Raw genomic sequence first — 20661 nt, forward strand, 5'->3', positions numbered from 1 at the left:
AATTGACAAAATATAGAACTGTCCCGCACCACATAATCCAGACTCTTTGTGTATTTTGCATTTTTATGTGGCTTATTTTTTTAGTCCTTTTAATATATGACTGTATTCTGTCTCTTTAAAGACTTTTCCTTTTTTAAACCACTTACTCTCATAACTGTCTATATTCTTTTTGTTTTTTCTCCCAAGTTATGCACATTTATCCATCACTATGACCCATTTAGAGGTCTTTTCCATCTGAATTTGTCTTTATTGTGTATCTGTAATTCTTTTTTGACTGGGATGACTTTTTAAAATGCTAAGCACTTCTTAAAAATCTAAGCAGCAGCTTTATGAGGGAAAATACAACCCTGACTGCTTGCTCTGCTCAGTCCAACATGACAGATGTCCATTCACTGCCTCTGAGACTGCCAGGTGAAAGCCATACTCTCCATCTCAACTCTGATAACCAGTTGGCCCATGCTGCCACCAAGTAACTTGCAGCATGCTGCCCAGAAACCCATTTAAATACTTGGCCTCCTGAAAGAGCCAGAGTTCATGCTGGCAGCACAGCCTAGAAAGCTGCTGTTTCAAAACTATACAACTTTTTTCAGTTACCACTGAGTCAGAAAAAAATCTCTGCTAAGGGAGCTTCTGTCTACGGCCAGCAAACAGAGCCCATCTGCAAAAATAATGTGGCTAAACGTTTGTTTTTCAGTGTCTAGAATTCCTTTCCAAGCTTCTCAGGTTTCTATGGATGTAATCGGCCAAGTTGGAGCACCAATTTGTTGTAGGGAGGCCACTTGTTTTTTTACACATGCTTAACCCTGAAATAATCACACAGAAAATATTTTATCTGCAATACTCTCTGGTCAAAAACTTAAGCACATTTCAGACTAACTCATATCTTATATTAACTCATCTACATTATTCTGTGTATCCCCACAAGGCTGTAGCTTGACAGGTAAAGTTCTGATGTTTGTCTCTGGCTTCTCTGTGATTCTGCCTTCTTTCTCTCAGCATTCAGTTCAGTTTTTCCTGCCTAGATAAGTTCTGCTTTGCTACAGGCCAAAGCAGTTTCTTTATTTATTAACCAATAAAAGCAGCACATAGACAAAAGGACCTCCCTCACCACTTGTATTTACTTAAAATAAATTAATACATAAATAAATAATAAAATGCCCAATAAAAAATTTTAAAAAGGAATGAAATAAAGGCAAAGTCTGAGATGGTGAAAGAAAGAATCTAGAGACCACCATGAAAATGCATGAAGAATTATTTTAGAGATTTGCTCTAACCATGACCCTCCAGCTTTTGATTGGCTGAATTGTATAATTATTAAAGACAACTCTGGTATCTTCACTCTTATACTACTGAATAGGACTTCACAGAGTGGCTATTTTAGGATTAAACCACAGCTCTATGTTGGCAGAGAAATACATAATTTGCCCAACACATAAAAATAGATGACACTTAAGTAATTCTTTGCTGTTGATGATTATGGTCTCCTACAGCTGTTTTATATTGATTTTCTATGAATTGAGACATTCCCTCTTGGAAGTAGGTTAGTGGAACCTTGTAGGAGAGGGGTAGAAAGATTGTGAGAGCCAGAGGACCAGGAAGTTGGCTATGAGATTGTGTCTCTTTGTAATAGCAAGGAAACTCCACCCAAGACACCCAAACAATATGGCTACTTAGATAAGACCTAAAGAAGGACAGCACCAATAGATATGTCCATGTGGAGGGAGAAAATGTCATAACACTATACATCTAGACAAAGAACTAGAGGCAACTAATAACTGCGGTATTGTGGGATAATTGTATACTGTGTGAAAACTTGTTGCTGTGGTTTATGTTTTATAAAGCTGAATGGCCAAAGGCCAGGAAAGAGGTATGGGCATAATTTCTGGAGAGAGGAATCTGGGAAGAATAAGGATAGAGTTGACAGCCATACAGAGAAGAAACTGGAGGTATAAGATATAACTTAGATTAATATATATAGGTTAATTTAAGTTATAAGTGCAAGGTAGGAACAAGCCTAAGCTATAAGTTAAGTTTTCATAATTAAGAAGAATCCCCTGTGTCATTACATGGGAGCTGTCTGGCAGGACAGAAAAAGTTTTGTTACACTGTAGAGAATTAAAAAAAATTAGTCTTTCTGTGGGATGAGCTACCTAATCCATTATTATGGTTTGAATGAAAATGCCCCAATAGGCTCATAAGTTTGAATGCTTGATAGCCAGTTAGTCAAATGCTTGGGAAGGATCAGGAGATGTAGCCTTGCAGAAGGAGGTGGACTTTGAGGTTTCAAATGATCAAGTCAAGTTTAGTGTCACTTTCTCTGATCTACAACTACAAATCAAATGTAAGATCTCAGCTACTTCTCCAGTGTCATGTCCACCATGCTGCCACTGTGTTTCTCACCACAATAACCATAGACTAACCCTCTAAAACCATAGGCAAGCCCTCAATTTAATACCTTCTTTTATAAGCTGTCTTTATAATGATATTTTGTTAAAGTAATAATAACTCTAGCAAAGTTAGTTATCTAATACCAAGTGGTTAGCCATGAGATTATACAAACAGTACTAAATTGACTAGCAAGATATATATATCTGTATATGTGTATGTAATAATAGTAACCAAAATAGAAGAAGTCATGAATTTGAGAGAGTCCTAAGGAGGCCCTTAGAAGGGTTAGAAGGAAAAAAGAAACGTAAAGAAATAGTGTAATTAATTAGTTTTTAAGTAAAAATTTTAAAAATTGAAACTTACTGCTGGGTGGTGATGGGGGTGGTGGTACATGCCTTTAATGCTGGCACTTGGGAGTCAGAGGAAAGTGGATCTTTGAGTTCAAGGACAGTCTCTCTACAGATACAGTGCCAGGACAACCTGGGATACACAGAGAAACTCTGTCTGAAAAAAAAACAAAACAAAACAACTTCAAAACCAAAACAGTTTTGTAACAAGTGACACTTTGGAGACCTAGAAAATAAACAGAAAATACAAGTCTCAAGAAATTTGCAAACTTTGAAGATTCATAAGAGTGCTCCATGAGGTTATATAAACAGTCACAATTACTGTGCAGAACAGATTCTCCTTGGTTGCCGCTGAGCTGTTTGTAAGTTATGCAGGTAGCCCTGTGGGCACAGGTTTTCTGAGGTGTGACCCAGCCTGGAGTGGCATGCTGTGGGCTTTGCCTTTCAGTCATCTGTGCTTCTTGAACCTTTCACCTACAGTCTAGTGAATAATCCCAATTAACTCACAGTTCACTCAGCTAGACATGGGTGGACTCACCTTTTTGACTTTTAATCCATGCTTTATCTTGGATCAGTAGGTATTAGGTAGCACAGACTGTGCTTGAACTTCCTTTATAGCTAATACTAGCCTTGAGCTCCTTATCCTCCTGTCTCTACCTTGTGTTTAGGATTATAGGAATGTACCACAATGCCTACAGAAAAACTATACTTGAGGAATTCAATGCATTCTTGGTCCAGCATACATGAAGAGACTTTTGAACTGTAAGTTGATACTGTGTTGGGGAGAGTTTAGAGGTCTTGAGAGCAGTGAGTAGATTTTAGATTTGGGAGCAATTAAATTTGTTGCAGTCACAAGATGAGTGTGATGGACAGCCTCTAATATGGCCCTTAGTGTGATCCTCACTTTCTGGAATTCATATCCTTTAATGGTTCCTTCCTATTGTGTGAACTGAGCTTATCGACTCACACCTAACCGATAGAACACAGCAGATGATAGAATGCTCAATTACTTTTCCACATCACCATTACTGAGCATCTGATAAGAAGCAATCTAAGGAAACCAAATTTTTATTCTGCCTCCTGGTTTGGTTGGAGGAAGGGCAGAGAAGCTGGAGTAATTGAAAGCTACAGTAGAAGCTTATAGCTGCCTGTCCACATCTGTGTAGATCAAGAGACGGGGTATAATAGAAATTGGGGACTTCCCTATATTGATCCATTTATTCCAGCTAGTTCTCATCATCCAAAGGTTTCACGGTTTCCCTGAGCAGCACCAGTAGCTGAGTACTAGGAGGTCCAGTATGGTAGTGTATGGGGAATATTTTGTATGCAGTTTTGCTAATTTTGCTGTGTGATTGCCTGAAGTTTTTGTGTGAGGGACAGTTCACTCTACCTCTTGAATAACTTACCCTGGGGGAAGTCAGCTGCCATGCCATAGGTAATGGCAGGCCCATGGGAGAGAGCTTGAAAGCTGATTTTTAGAAGGCTGTTAAGAGTTCTGAGAATAATCTCAGGAGCAAGTCCTCCCTGAGTCAATCCTTAAAATAACTTCAGCCCAGTCAAGCCTTGATTATAGCTCATGAGGGACCCAGATCCCACAGTACTCAGCTAAGCTGCTGGCCCACTTCCACTGCACAGAGCCTGTTGGAAGATAAATGTTTTCTCTTTCAGCCTTTAAAGGATGAGACAATAATTCATGTAGAAATGGATAAAAAATACATTAGTGTTTTAGAGGATAGAATATAGTATAATATTCTAATTGTTATTATGCAATGTTCTGTGAGGAAGCGATTTCCATCTGCTCAGTAAGATGACATCAGTAAGTTCATCACCCTCCAAAAAAGATCATCTTTCAATTTGTTCTCTTACATCTTCACTGACTTTCTGAAAATTTTGTCTTTCTGGTCTGATGCTTACAAAATGATAGCTAGAGAGCTGAAAGTGTAGCTCAGTTAGTAGTGGTTATATGTTTGATAGCCATAACTCCAGAAATCAGACAGTGGTATACAGAAATCAGACAGTGCTTCCCACTGGGGAAGCAGAGACAGGATCAGGAATCCAAGGTCATTCTTGGCTATCGCGACTCTGAAGCTGGCCTGGCCTACATGTGACTCTGGCTCAGAATGATAGAAAGAGAGGCATGAAAAAAAGGGGAAAAAAAAGGAAGGAAGGGAAAAAGATAAAGGAAGGAAGGATAGTTAAAAATGTGTGCATGGTCAGAATTGGTCCAAGTTGAATGGGCTGAGTTTTACATATAATTTTTTAACCTGCTTTACCCTGTGCCAATAACAGAGCATTGATTTCTGTGTGAGATCACCTTAGACAACTAATACCAACCTTCAAGGGGCTTTCTCAGAATCACACATTAGTAAGCAGTGGGCTGGAACATTTTACTATTGTGGTGTTGAGTATCCAACCTAGTGCCCTCGGAGGAAGTCCTCACTATGTGAACCTCCACTACTGTGGGTCTGAGCTAGCTTCCTCTACTATGAGTCTGAACTTACCACCAATACTGAGGGTCTGAAATTTGAGCCCAGTCCTGGCAAGGAAGATGTTATCTTGTCTGCACTGCAGGAATGGAGCAGAGAAACAGAGTAGGTTGTTGCTCCTTCTCTTGACAAAAGACTGCTGTAACTGACTGACATCAAATGCTGTTCCAAACGTGGGAGACGCCACTTGCTTTGATTGTCAATATTAGGAGCACCTGACCACAAGGGAAAATCAGAAGGCTGACTGAGACATTCAACTGAATGTAATGGAAACTCCTGGGTGATGCCTGTAACCAAGACAAGCTTGCCAAGGGACAGAACCTGGCCACATGAGACACTGTCATGTGCTGGACATTTTAGTCAATGCCTCACATACTCTGTGTCATCCTGACACCTGTCAGAGCTTCTGCTATTTTTAGGAGGTGGAAGAGTTTAAAAATGCAGCATGATCTCCGATTTGGTTCTATTTGAACAATAAGATTGTTTTGTTTGCTTGTTATTGTTTTGTGATGCAGTCTGTTCTGTTATTAAACCCCCATGTTTCAGTACCTCAACTGCTGATTATAACAATAGAGGTGTACCCAACAAAATGTTCTGCTGTTCCCTCCTCCACCTTCCCCCCTTTTTTATTTTGCAAAGCACAATTAATAAAAGTTCAGGGTCAGAACTTGTGGTTCAACCTGAAGATCCAAAAAGCAAAATAGCCAGCCACTGGCTCTTACCTCAACATCAGTCTGAAATGGTGATCCTGCCTCCTGGAATCTCAGAAGGAGACTGCATCTGAGAACTGTCTCACCCATCTTATTCCTCTCTAGGGCTGAGATCAAAAGTATATACCACTGGGATTAAAGGCATATACCACTCAGTGGCAATTATGAGGGACTACTGAGATCAAAGGTGTGTGTTACCATAATCTGTATTGGCTGACCAGTGGAACTGTTTTACTCTCAGATCTTCAGGCAGTCTTTATTTATTAAAATACTTTTGAAATGCCGCTACATTTCCCCTTTTTGTCTAAAAGAGAAGGTTATAAGACTATAACTAATGTAAGAAAACTAAATACAATATATACAAGACTATATACAACATATACAGGCAATAAATATATCAACAATGTCTAGTCCATTTGCATTTGACAACATCAAAGACAATATTTTGTATCTATCATAACTTGATGAGTTTCACATCCTCAACTTAATTTACCTTCTATCATAACTTGCTTTCTGTGTCTGGTAAACTATAACTATAGCTATCTAATCTTCAACTCCCTCAGAGACCCAAGAAGGAAGAAATATTACCTGAGTAAGCAGGAAGTACAAAAATGTGACTTCCAAAAAGTGTGAGCAAGGACAGAAACAACTGTCTGCCTGGACAGTCACCCAAAGTTTCTCTGAAATGTTGGGGCATCCATCTTTGGCCTACAGGCCTAGCATATTTGACAGACTTTACTGTGAAGCAGGATATTTTGTGTCCTGCTTGTTTATAGGACAGCATTATGTCAGCAGTCAAGGCAGGGGCATTTTCTTGCCCCATGGGTTACTTTTGTCATAAAGAAAATAAACTCCATGTGGAGTTTCTTCTATGAGCATTATCTTCTCTGAAATAGATTGGTGCTTCCGAAAGCAGACATGTCTCATTGTCATAAAAAAGAATCTAGGTTATCAAATGCCATATTCTTCAGATCTCTGAAGTATTTGAAGATGACCTATCTATCTAAATTATATCTTTGTTTGACCTTGAAAGCATACCTAATATAACTACAAGTTCGATTATACTATGTGAATTAACTACTAACCTATATTCCTTTATTATCCTAAACAGATGATAATAATAATTTTAAAGGATTAGAAATTTGCATTACATTGTTAAATAAATTGTATAGGTACAATACCTTGAACAAGAATTAGAAATGTATGTACAATATGTTTTAACAAAATTAATCTCAAATTTGTATCAACAATACAAAATTTGCATATGATATACAAAAGTAAAACCAATGTAAACCATTTAATAGTTGGTCTTAAAAAGTAGATTCAATAATTTGTCTTTCTATCCTGTAATATTTATATAATATCCCTTCCCTTTTTTCTTTTTCTTTCTTTTTCCCTTTCTTTCTTTCTTTCTTTCTTTCTTTCTTTCTTTCTTCCTTCCTTCCTTCCTTCCTTCCTTCCTTCCTCCCTCCCTCCCTCCCTCCCTCTCTCTCTCTCTCTCTCTTTCTTTCTTTTTTTGAGATAGAGTATCTCGGTAACTATGGAGCACATCCTCGAAGTTGCTCTGTAGACCAGGTAAACCTCAAACTTTTACAGATCTACCTGTTTCTGCCACCTGAGTGCTGGGACTAAAGGTGTGCACTACCACCACCAGTCCTTTTTTAATTTTTTTTTTACACAAGAATCTTGAATCTAATTTCCTTTGTTTAGCTTATTTCCTGACCATTATCCATAACAACTTGTAACCAACACATTAAATGAAAACAGACATCCAGTTTTGGGAAATTTGGGTGTAATTTTCTATACTACTTCTTGCTGATTGGGAGCACTGATATGGGTACCCAAAGAAAATTTAAGATTGTGGTCAAGTCCTTACTGGAGTATTCTGTGAGGCTAGATCATTTCAGTCAACAGTCTTGAAGCTGTTCTAGATGTTGAATTCAGAGGGAACTGCAATAAATGTACCCTGAAATGTTTCATCATCTGGGTCACCTATTTCCACTGGAGATTTTCTAGGGCGTCTTCCTTGATCAAACCTTATTTTTCTTAACCCAGAATGAATCCATGGCCTCTCAATTCCTGTGGAAAAAACAAAACCTTTTCTCCAAATTAACATATCTTTTGACTTAAATTTTGAAGTCAAAGAATTTTGACCAAAATATATAGGTTGGATTAATCCAGCAGCATTTATAATCAAGTGTCTTTTAGCAGCTGTTGATCCTTCCTCAGCAGTCAAGCAATTCAAAGACAATACAGTAGCATAGAATATCCAGATTCTCTGTGTATTTTCCATCTTTCTATGGAAGCTAAAGTGGGCTGGATGGAAGCTGGGAGTGTTAGTTTTTCTCCCGATCTCAGGTAGCTAGGTTGGGTCTAACTCCCAGAGCTGGAATTCTAATCCCAACTGTATCTTTGGCTGTTGGCTTAAAACCTCAGGCAAAGAGCATTTTTGTGAGTTAGTACCCTAAAAAGTTTGACCCCAAATGAAGCATAACTAATAGAAGCTCAGGGTCAGAAATTGGGGTTCTACCTGAAGATCTATAAAGCAAAACAGCCAGCCACTGGCTCTTACCTCAACCTCAGTCTGAAATGGCAATCCTGTCCCCTGGAATCTCAGGAGACTGCATCTGAAAGCTGCCTCAACCCATATTATATTCCTCTCTAGGTCTGGGGTCAAAGGCATGTGTTACCATAATCTAGTCTGTAAGGCAAACCAGTGGGATTATTTTACTCTCATATCTTCAGGCAATCTTTATTTTTTTTAAAATACATTTGAAATGCCACTAGAGTTTTGGTTTTGTGTTGGTTTATTTCATCTTTCCTTTTTTTTTCAGACAGGATTGTTATTTAATAACACAGCTTAGGTTGGCCATGAACTGGTAGGAATTCTCTTTCTTTAGACTCCTGGATTTACAGATGTACCCAATAACATCTTTTTGAAAGACATTTTGCATTAATGTGATTTTGAAGTAGGATTTCCGTTTAGCTTTTTAACTAAATATTGATTTTTCATTGTTATCAATTTTACAACAGACTTAATTTCTTCAAAATGAAGTCCTTTATAGTTCTTCCTTTTAAATTTGAACATAGTTTTAAAAATTAACTTTGGAAAATGAATATTTATTTTTAGTAGTAATCATTTTTTTATACCCAACCTATACTTTCATTCACAGTGTGATGGAGAAGCCAAAATTTATCTTTCACACTGGAAACTGAGGTTTTTATTTTTTAAAGCTATTTCCAGTTTCTTCATCTTTTTCTGTTTTCTACATGCAAAGGAAATTATTTTTAATAATGTAGCTAAGAAAATATCCCATGAAAGCATGAAGAAAAGAGTTTGATCTCTAGCAATAGAACCCAAGTATAGAGCCAGGCATGGTAGCATCACTGGAGATGAAGAGGCAAACAGATCCTGGTGTTTGCTGCCCAACCAGCCTGGTCTTGTTGCCAAGACTTAGGCTACTGAAAGACCATTAAGGGTGGGAGAGGGGGAGGAGAGGGAGGAGGAGAAGGTGAGAGAGAAAGAGAAAGAGAGAGCAGATACTCAGACATAATACCAGGAGGAGATTTTCGATCTCCATAGTCATGTGCACAAACATATCTGAGTATTGGCACAAACAGGAGCTTTGCACACACAGCGATAAGTATGCATGGGTACACACACACACACACACACACACACACACACATAAGAAGGAAGGAAAAAAATATTGGGAAAGAAATATGAGACCTAGTCAAGCTTGTCCCATTCCTTTTACAACTGCTCAGCTCTCAATGACAAATCTTCATTCATTCTTTATTTTTCCCCACCCACCCCTCCATTCATTCTTTATTGACCTGTGCAAAACACAGGGAAGATGTGGCTGTTTGAGAGTAGGAAGTAGGTAGATAGAATTACAGAGATCCCTACCACTGTGTGTTGTGTGGAGTCTCTTAATTATGCATAGAAACCTCTTGAAGATTGCTAGAGAGAGAATTAAAGTTTGGAAGGTTTGTTTCACATTTTAATAATAAAATTATTCAGGAAAAAGTGCTTCCCTGTAAATATTCTCTAGATTCTCACAAATATGAGACTTTGGGGGCAAAAATCAGGACAAAGTTTGTATCAATTATATGCTAACACACATACATGACTCATGCATTTAACTATCCACAGGTCTCTCAGATTTATTCTGATCTTGTCTGGACAGTTTCATTAAAATCACTCTACCCTTTCTCAAAGCTTGTTACACAAATCATGAAAACAGTGCATGGAAACCGTATGTTTGCAATAGGTGTTCTGTTACTATAGCAGAGTACAACTGAAGTAACTCAATTGGCATTCAGAGAAGCTATATGTCCCTTAAGACTTATTTTATTTGTGAATGTAACACCACAAGTATTTTAGTTAGGGTTTCTATTGCTGTGAAGAAAAACCATGACCATGGAACTCTTATAAAGGAACACATTTAATTGAGGTGACTCACTTACAGTTCAGAGATTTAGTTATTATTGTCATGATGGGACATGATGGCATGCCTTCAGACATAGTGCTGGAGAAGTAGCTGATACATTTACATCTTGTTCAGGCAACAGGAAGTGGTTCAAAACACTGGGTGGTATCTTGTACATACATGAGACCTCATAGTCCACCTCCACAATAACACACTTTTTCTGGCAAGACCACACCTGCTCTAACAAGGCCACACATCCTACTAGTGCTGTTTCCTTCGGGGGGCATTTTCTTTCAAAGCACCACAGCTGGTGACCCAAATGACATAATATAAAAATAATGGGCATAAGTAAAATAATTTCTGAGCTAGCATGAGGACCTGAAATCAATCTGAACTTCTCATGTTAAAATCAGAGAACAGAGCTGTATACCTCTAATGTAAGCTCTGGGAAGACATAGACAGGATGAACCATAAGGTACACCAGCCAGCTAGTTTACCTAAATTAATGAGCTACTTTTAGTGAGCTATACTGCTCAAAATACAAGATCAAGAGACAAGGAAGACACTTGGAACTGACCTCTGACCTACAAATTCATGTGTGTATGAACATTTCATCGTTGAACATATATGTACATACATGTAATACACACACACACAACCTGTGATAGCACATCTGAATAATTGTTTGTTTTTTTCAAAGTAAGATTTTGCACACTTCCTATTGAGTGATACGTCTTTACCAACAAATTTCCTGAGAACATTTTAATCATTAATCTGAAGTATGGGTTGGGAGTTTTTTTTGCTTTCTGTGTCTTTCTTCTTGGAAGTTCAAGTGTACTGTTGGAACATTAATTGGAAGAAATGTTATAAATTAGTTATGTTTAATAGAGAATTATACCACTAAGCTTGAGCAGTCATAAAGTCAGCACATGGATGACGAGACTAGAGAATTGCTATAAATAGTGAATACTAGCCAGCCAGAGATGAAAAGAAAGACCCTGTCTCAAAAATCATCCTTAACCACTAGTAATAAAACCTACACATCATTGCTTATGAATGACCATGACAACTAACAGACAAAGCATGACTGAAATGCCACTTTCCCTGTCATGGTGGAATCTGACTTCAGAAACCAGCTCACTTTCTAGGTCACTAGCCATGGTATTACAGTACTCAAGTCCCAAAAAAAGCTACCAGTGGCTCATGTTTTCTTTATTGTCTCTATTTCAGTTTCTTTCGCATGTTTGATTTTTTTTTTTTTGGTTTTCTTTAAGAGATTTGCTGATGTCTTCCAATTTTATGTTTGTCTTTTCCTCCATTTCTTTAAGGGAATTTCTCATTTCCTCTTTAAGAGTTTTAAACCTTTTCTTTTTTTTTTCAAATTTTATTAAATTATGAAAGTTTCCATTTCTGCCCCTCCTCCCAACACCCTCCCACTCCCCCCTCCCCATCCTCCTCCCTCTCCATCCCTAAGAGCAGTCAGGGCTTCCAGCCCTGTGGGAAGTTCAAGTTCCTCCCCACTCCTTCCAGGTCCCTGAAGGTGAGTATCCGAACAGACTGGATCCCAAAAATCCAATATATGCAGAGGAAACAAGTCCCAGTGCCACTGTCAGTGGCTTTTCAGAAAGACTCTGGGCCAGCCACATTCAGAGAATCCGGCCACATTCAGAAAATCTGGTTGGATCACATGCTCGTTCAGTCCCAGTCCAACTGGCCTTGGTGAACTCTCATTAGATCAGTCCCCTTGTATCAGTGGGTGATCGCATCCCTCGTGGTCCTGAGTTTTTTTCATGTTCTTCCTCCTTCTACCCCTCATTTGGACCATGGGGGGCTCAGTCTAGTGCTCCAATGTGGGTCTCCGTCTGTATCGCCATCCATCGTCAGATGAAGGATCTATGGTGATAAGCAAAATCTTCATCAGTATGGTTATAGGCCAAGGCCTGTTCAGGCACCCTCTCCCCTGTCTAGAGAACAGTCTGGGAATCTCTCCTTGGACCTGGGATCCCATTTATAATCAAGTCTCCTGTAAACCCTAAAATGACTCCCTTAGTTGAAATATATTCTTCCCTGATCTCATATCCATCCTTCCTCCCTCCCCCATCCCAGTCCACCTAGCTTTCCCCATTCCTCCCCTACTCCCTTCTCTCTAACCCTCTCCCCTTCCAACAACCCTCCCATCCCCCCATGCACCCAAGGTTACCTGGGACTCTTGTCTATTTCCAATCTCCAGACAGATAGCTACATGATTTTCAACAGGTTCACCTTCTTATTTAGCTTCTCTAGGATCACGAATAATAGGCTCAAAGACCTTTAATTATGGTTAGAATCCACATATGAGTGAATACATACCATATTCCTCTTTTTGGGTCTGGCTTACCTCACTCAGTAAAGCGTTTTCTATTTCCATCCATTTGTATGCAAAATTCAAGATGTCATTGTTTTTTACTGCAGAGTAGAACTCTAATGTGTATATGTTCCACACCTTTTTTAACCATTCTTCTATTGAGGGGCACCTAGGTTGTTTCCACGTTCTGGCTATTACAAATAGTGCTGCTATGAACATAGTTGAACAAATGCTTTTGTAGTATGATAGGGCATCTCTTGGGTATATTCCCAAGACTGGAATTGCTGGGTCCTGAGGGAGGTTGACTCCCAGTTTCCTGAGAAACTGCCACACTGATTTCCACAGTGGCTGCACAAGTTTGCTTTCCCATCAACAATGGATGAGTGTTCCCCTCATTCCACATCCTCTCCAGCATAGGCTATCATTGGTGTTTTTGAGTTTGGCTATTCTGACAGGTGTAAGATGATATCTCAAAGTTGTTTTGATTTGCATTTCCCTGATCACTAAGGAGGTTGAGCATGTCCTTAAGTGCCTTTTGGCCATTCGGGGTTCATCTGTGAATTCTCTGTTCAGTTCAGTACCCCATTTTTAATTCGGTTAATTAGAGTTTTAGTGTCTAGTTTCTTGAGTTCTTTGTATATTTTGGATATCAGACCTTTGTCTGATGGGGGACTTGTGAAGATCTTCTCCCAGTTGGAAGGTAGCCTTTTGGTCTTACTGACAGTGTCCTTTGCTTTACAGAAGCTTCTCAGTTTCAGGAGGTCCCATTTATTCATTGCTTCTCTTGTTGTCTGTGCTCCTGGGGTTCTGCTTAGGAACTGGTCACCTGTGCTTATATCTTGTAGACTACTTCCCACTTTCTCTTCTATCAGGTTCATAGTGGTCGGATTAATGTTGATGTCTTTAATCCATTTGGACCTGAGTTTTGTGCATGGTGATAGATATGGATCTATTTTCATTCTTCTACAGGTTGACATCCAGTTATGCCAGCACCATTTGTTAAAGATGCTTTCCTTCTTCCATTGTATACCTTTAGCTCCCTTGTCAAATATCAGGTGTTCATACGTTTGTGGGTTAACACCCGGGTCTTCTATTCGATTCCATAGGTCGACTTCTCTGTTGTTATGCCAATACCAAGCTGTTTTCAGTACTGTTGCTCTGTAATAGAGTTTGAAGTCAGGGATGGTAATGCCTCCAGAAGTTCCTTTATTGTATAAGAAGGTTTTGGCTATCCTGGGTTTTTTGTTTTTCCATATAAACTTGATTATTGTTCTCTCAAGGTCTGTGAAGAAGTTTGATGGAATTTTGATGGGAATTGCGTTGAATCTATAGGTTGCTTTTGGTAGAATTGCCATTTTTACTATGTTGATTCTCCCAATGCAAGAGCAGGGGAGGTCTTTCCATTTTCTGGTATCCTCCTCAATTTCTTTCTTCAAGGACTTAAAGTTCTTGTCAAATAGGTCTTTCACTTCCTTGGTTAGAGTTACCCCAAGATATTTTATGCTATTTGAGGCTATCATGAAAGGTGATGTTTCTCTGATTTCCCTCTCTGCTTCTTTATTCTTTGTGTATAGGAGGGCAACCGATTTTTTGGAGTTGATCTTGTATCCTGCTACATTACTAAACTTGTTTGTCAATTGTAGAAGTTCTTTGGTAGAGTTTTTTGGTCGCTTATGTACACTATCATATCGTCTGCAAATAACAAAAGTTTAACTTCATCCTTTCCAATTCGAATCCCCTTGATCCCCTTATGTTGTCTTATTGCTATTGCTAGAACTTCGAGCACTATATTGAAGAGGTATTGAGAGAGTGGACAGCCTTGTCGTGTTCCTGATTTAGTGGAATGGCTTTGAGTTTCTCTCCGTTCAATTTGATGTTAGCTGTCGGCTTATTATATATTGCTTTTATTATATTTAGGTATGATCCTCGTATACCCAATCTCTGCAACACCTTTATCATAAAGGGGTGTTGAATTTTGTCAAATGCTTTTTCAGCATCCAATGAAATGATCATATGTTCTTTTTCTTTCAGTTTATTTATATGATGGATTACATTGATAGATTTGCGTATGTTGAACCAGCCCTGCATCTCTGGGATGAAGCCCACTTGATCATAATGGATAATTTTTCTAATGTATTCTTGGATTCGGTTTGCAGGTATTTTATTGAGTATTTTAGCGTCAATGTTCATGAGTGAGATTGGCCTGTAATTCTCTTTCTTGGTTGTGTCTTTGTGTGGTTTTGGTATCAGGGTAACTGTAGCTTCATAAAAAGAGTTTGACAATGATTCTTCTGTTTCTATATTGTGAAATACATTAAGGAGTATAGGTATTAGCTCTTCCTGGAAGTTCTGGTAGAATTCTGCATTGAAAACATCTGGTCCTGGGCGTTTTTTGGTGGGGAGGTTTTTGATAACAGCTTCTAATTCTTCGCGACTAACAGGTTATTTAGATTGTTCACTTGGTCTTGATTTAACTTTGGTAAATGGTATTTATCTAAAAACCAATTCATTTTTTGTACATTTTCCAACTTTGTGGCATATAAACTCTCGTAGTAAGATCTAATGAATCTCTGAATTTCCTCTGTGTCTGTTGTTATGTCCCCCTTTTCATTTCTGATCTTATTAATTTGAGTGTTCTCTCTCTGCTGTTTGATTAATTTGGATAGGGGTTTGTCAATCTTGTTGATTTTCTCCAAGAACCAACTTTTTGTTTCATTGATTTTTTGAATTGTTTTCTGTGTTTCTATTTTGTTGATTTCAGCCCTCAGTTTGATTATTTCCAATCTTCTACTCCTCTTGGGAGAGTCTGCTTCTTTTTTTTCCAGAGCTTTTGGGTGTGCTGTTAAGTCTCCAATATATGCTTTCTCTGTTTTCTTTAATTGGGCACTTAGTGCTATGAACTTTCCTCTTAGAACTGCTTTCATTGTGTCCCAAAGGTTTGAGTATGTTGTGTCTTTATTTTCATTAAATTCAAGGAAGACTTTAATTTCTTTCTTTATTTCTTCCTTGATCCAAGGATGATTCAGTAGTTGACTGTTCAACTTCCACATGTTTGTAGGCTTTCTGGTATTCGAATTGTTATTGAATTCTAACTTTATTCCGTGGTGATCCTACAAGACACAGGTGATTACTAATATTTTTTTATATCTGTGGAAGTTTGCTTTCTTACCGAGTATGTGATCAATTTTCGAGAAGGTTCCATGAGCTGCAGAGAAGAAAGTATATTCTTTCCTTTTTGGGTAGAATGTTCTATAGATATCTGTTAAGTCCATTTGATTCATTACCTCTAGCAAATCTCTTATTTCTCTGTTGAGTTTCTGTTTGATTGATCTGTCCATTGGTGAGTGAGGTGTGTTGAAGTCTTCTACTATTAATGTGTGTGGTTTGATGACTGCCTTGAGTTCTAAAAGTTTTTCTTTTACATAAGTGGGTGCTTTTATATTAGGGGTGTAGATATTCAGGATTGAGACTTCCTCCTGATTAATTGTTCCTGTTATTATTATGAAGTGTCCATCTATGTCTCTTCTGATTGATTTTAGTTTGAAGTCAATTTTGTTAGATATTAGAATGGCCACACCAGCTTGTTTCTTAGGTCCGTTTGCTTGGAAAACCTTTTCCCACCCCTTTACTCTGAGTAGATGTCTATCTTTGTGGTTGAGGTGTGTTTGTTATAAACAGCAGAATGATGGATCCTGTTTTCTTATCCAGTCTCTAGGTCTGTGCCTTTGTATAGGTGAGTTGAGTCCATTAATATTAAGTGATATTAATGACCGGTGGTTGTTGATTCCATTTATTATTTGTGTGTGTGTGTGTGTGTGTGTGTGTGTGTGTGTAGGTGTGTAGTAGAGTTTGTGTGTTTCTCTTCTTTGAGTAATGACCCTGGTTTGGATCTTCTCCTGCAGAGGTTCCTGGTTTGAGGTTGGTCCTGCAAATGTCTCTGACTCTGATCTTCTCCCTCAGAGGTCCCAGACTTGGGTGCACCAGGAACCATACAGGACCTGGCTTAGGCCTACTCCCTCAGAGGTCCAAGACTCATGACCAGTCCTACAGAGGTCCTGGCTCAGGTCTACTCCCTTGATGGCCCATTTGCTCAGTAGTTGCTAACCTGTACCTGCTCCTATGGAGTTTGCTGTCTCAGGTCTGCTTCAGCCCAGATCGCTGGTTCAGTTCTGCCTCCACAAATGTTCCTTGTCTGAATCTGCTCCCCCTCCCATGGAACTTGTCTTCTCAGGCCCGCTCCAGCCTAGGTCACTGGCTCAGTCCCACTCTCATGAAGCTCACTGCCTCAAGCCTGTTCTGGCCTATGTAGCTGGCCCAGTATTGCTTTCACAAATGTCCCTGGTCTGGATTTGTCCTGCTACCGTGGAGTTCACTGTCCCAGGCCTGCTTCTGCCCAAGTCACTGGCTCAGTCCTGCTCCCGTGGAGTTTGCTGTCTCAGGCCTGTTCTACATTTCCCATTCTGATAGCTCTCTTTCCCAGTTTTTTCTTCCCAATGTGGATCAGGGACTTAGTGGCAATTCATTTGGATTTTAATAATTACCATTTGTCTGGAGATCAGAGAGTAAAACAGCCCCAATGGTCCCTTACAGACCAGGCAGTGGTAGCAAGCACCTTTAATCCCAGTAGCAACACTAGCTGTCATAGAAACCAGGTGGTGCATGCCTTTAATCCCAGCCCTTGAGAGGATTATAAAACTGGAGAAGACAGCTCACAGTCTGTCTCAGTCTGAGATTCCTGGAGGAAGGATCGCCCTTTCAGACTGAGGTCAAGGTAAGAGTAAGTGACTGACTATTTTGCTATTCAAATCTTCAGATTGAACCCCAGTATCTGTCCCTGAAATTTTACTAATCATGCTTCACGAAGTAGGAGGAATTCAGCTCCAATTGTGTAGTGCTTGCCAGAAAATCTTTAGAGAATGTGTTTCATGAGAACATAAAAGTCGTTAATGTGGCTGGCAGGGAAATAGGTAAGAGAGAGATCAGTGGAGGGGTGAATAGAGCAGGGATATCCCTGAACTATTCCTATGGTATTCCTGAAATTCCTGAAAATTCTCGACTTCTGTGTCATCCCTATAAAAGGCATACATAGGATGATGCTTGGCAGCCCACCTTTTCCTCAGCACCACTAACGGAAACAATTTAGAACAAGGTGTCCAGAGTCATTTGCTTTTCATGGCCTTCTCAGTGACAGTACACTGGTCTGGGTCGGTGACCTTATTTACAGTAAGAGTCCTGATTCCTCACTGCCAGGTTTCTATGGTGTGTATGTGTGTTCGTCAGATGAAAAACAAATAAAACCCTCAAACACAGCACATATTTGTGTTTGAAGACATGAAAAAACAGAGTGAGTGTTAAGAATTTTATTTGGCCTGGTAAGCGTCTCTACCAATGCAATAATCTAAATTGGACTAAATCAGGCCTAATTAAAAGTCCAGGATTAAAGGATGCCAGCACTCCCAGATGGCCCCTCGGGAAAACACGGAGAAGGGGAAAGGAGAACTGGAATGACTACCGGAGAGGGAAAAGGGAAGAATAAGTGTATATTCCCTGGGGGACAGTTTAAATAGCCTATGGAAATGGTCTTGACCTTCCATGGGGAGGCGTCACCATTTGGCAGGCTTTATTGGAGGTGGAGTTTGGACTGAGGCAACTCCCAAAGAAGAGAGCTTTGAAATGGAGCATTCCACCCAATATTCCAAAATGGATGCCAGGGGCTGGGGTGATGCTTTCAACCAAACATTCCAGAATCTTATAGATAAGGACATTAGTGGCTGAGGTGACTCTTCTATCCAAACAGTGCGGACTTCCTAAAATTTAATCTTAAGAGAATGTTCCAAGTTTATAGTTTAATGTACAGGATATACAAGATGTTAAGAAGTAGATTCATAGCTGTCTTGACAGCTCCTAGGTTTGGATTTACCATCATGAAAGAACACTTACCACTTGAAAAGAGCAAAGACAGCAAGGCAGGGGCTTCTGTTTGCTGACTGATTCTTTGATAATATTGATACCTGTCTCCGTTCATAATGTGTTGCTTTGGCTCCTCATAATATACCACATCTTTTTTTTTAAACATTGCAAATTATCACTATTTGATATATTATACATAGACCACAGTAAGTGCCTTTCAATGGTAAAAGGCAGCATCCTTTGACCTAGGGAATTCTAATAAAATAACACCATTGCGTCTGGAATAGACAGTTGCCTCCTGACCTTTAGCCATTGCCTGTAACAGTAGGGAATACAAACTTTACCACAGGTGAGTCTTCTTGCTTCTGAGATGGTGACAGAATTTTCCCAGTGTTTAAATATATTCATATGTTTAATTATATAAATTTAATTATAAGACCTTTAGTAGGTTTGAGGTGACACGCCCATCTTTGTGGAAAGTAGAACTGTAATAATTAAGTCCAATCGTATCTTGAGAAAGGGAGAGCAGTGATAGTGTTTATGAAACTGGAATTGTTACTTTAAAAAAAGATCATATCCACTTTTCTACAAGTCAGTTTTTATTTAAATCAGGACTGTCCAACAAAACATTGTTAGCCATTCATGATCTGAATTTTGGGATATGAATTACATTACAGTACACATTAAAAATCATGAGACATTTGTTTTGTAATAAATAAGGCAGTGGAGTTACTCCTTAGTAGCATTTTTAAGATAAGCTATTAGGTCCTCCCTCTCTCCCTTCTTCTTAATTCCAGCGAAGATCATTTTTGATACAGGGATGTACTTTTTGGGATTCTCCAAATACTCAATCAGAGTATCCTCTTCCCAGGTGATGCCTTTGTTCTTGTTGGCATCTATGTATGAGAATCCAGCCGCCTGACCTGTCTTCCTCCCAAACAGACCGTGGAGGTTTGGTCTGGTCTTATGCTTGCCTCCGTTTTCCACAGTGTGGCACTGGGCACACTTCTGAACAAAAATCTTCTTGCCTTTCTCAACATCACCCATTTTTAATTCGCTCCCAGGTGATCAACACCACCAATGCTGCTGCGACCCGAAGATGGACGTTTCGCTCTCTCCCACATCTCCTTCTTAGGGTTATTTCATGCAGAAACCTGGAAGGGTGAAGAAAGGACTGATTGATCACAAGGTTTCATTGAATGTCAAATCTGACCCTGGCTGGCCTCTTATCTACCCAAAATTGCCTGATTTAATCTCTATGCTAGCTGCTTCTCCTGACTGGGAGTTTGTCTGCAAGCCGTGCATCAGCATTGAGCTACACCCTGTGTCATGTTCCATTCATCTCATCGAAAGGAAGGAAATTAAAGTAAAGGTTTTAAAGGGGAAGTTGCTCAAAATACATCCACATTAATTGAAGCTTTTGTGTGGGTGCATTTGAGGAATTTGGAAAATCATTAAAAAAAGGTGTGAAGATGGAATTGGTATAACTTGAAAACATGCCTGCCTCTACTGCCCCTCAGCCTATGCATCGTTCTTACTGCCTCCATTTCTAGCAACCACATGCAATTGATTTCATTAAGGTTCAATGGGAAAGAGGAGAAAATTTTATAAATTTTCTAGTTTCCTTAGAAGTGGTACCTTTTAGAAAATCCATATTTTTTTATATTCTGCATAGCAATTAGTTGCTGAAAACACAGAGCTGATGAACACACTGCTAGACCTGTGTTTACAATCTCATGTCTGCATGTGATGGTATCCTGGTAGGAAGGTCTTCTCCATTATTTGATATTGAAAAAATATCAACCAGCACAGATAAGGAGAGAGAAAGGAGAAGAGGGGGAAGAAAGAGATGGAGAATGACAGATACTTAAAACAAATTGGCCAGCTGCAGCAATCTCGAATCCCTTAGTGATCTGCTGTTTGAATTTATACTCTGATTCTACATGTAAATTCATACTGGTTCTACTTAAGAATAGAGCACACATTTCACTGTTGTGGTTGTCAGATGTTTATAATCTAAAGAGTACCCTCTTAAGTGGAAAT

At 39.1% G+C, this 20661-nt stretch overlaps 1 pseudogene; it reads right to left on the reverse strand.

Moving 5' to 3' along the window:
• Window positions 1–19284: 19284 nt before the first annotated feature.
• LOC125412134 (cytochrome c, somatic pseudogene) lies at window positions 19285–19719 on the reverse strand (annotated as a pseudogene).
• Between the last annotated feature and the right edge of the window lie 942 nt (window positions 19720–20661).

Source organism: Myodes glareolus, chromosome 20 (assembly GCF_982192425.1).
Source record: "Myodes glareolus chromosome 20, mMyoGla1.1, whole genome shotgun sequence".
Lineage (NCBI taxonomy): Eukaryota > Metazoa > Chordata > Mammalia > Rodentia > Cricetidae > Myodes > Myodes glareolus.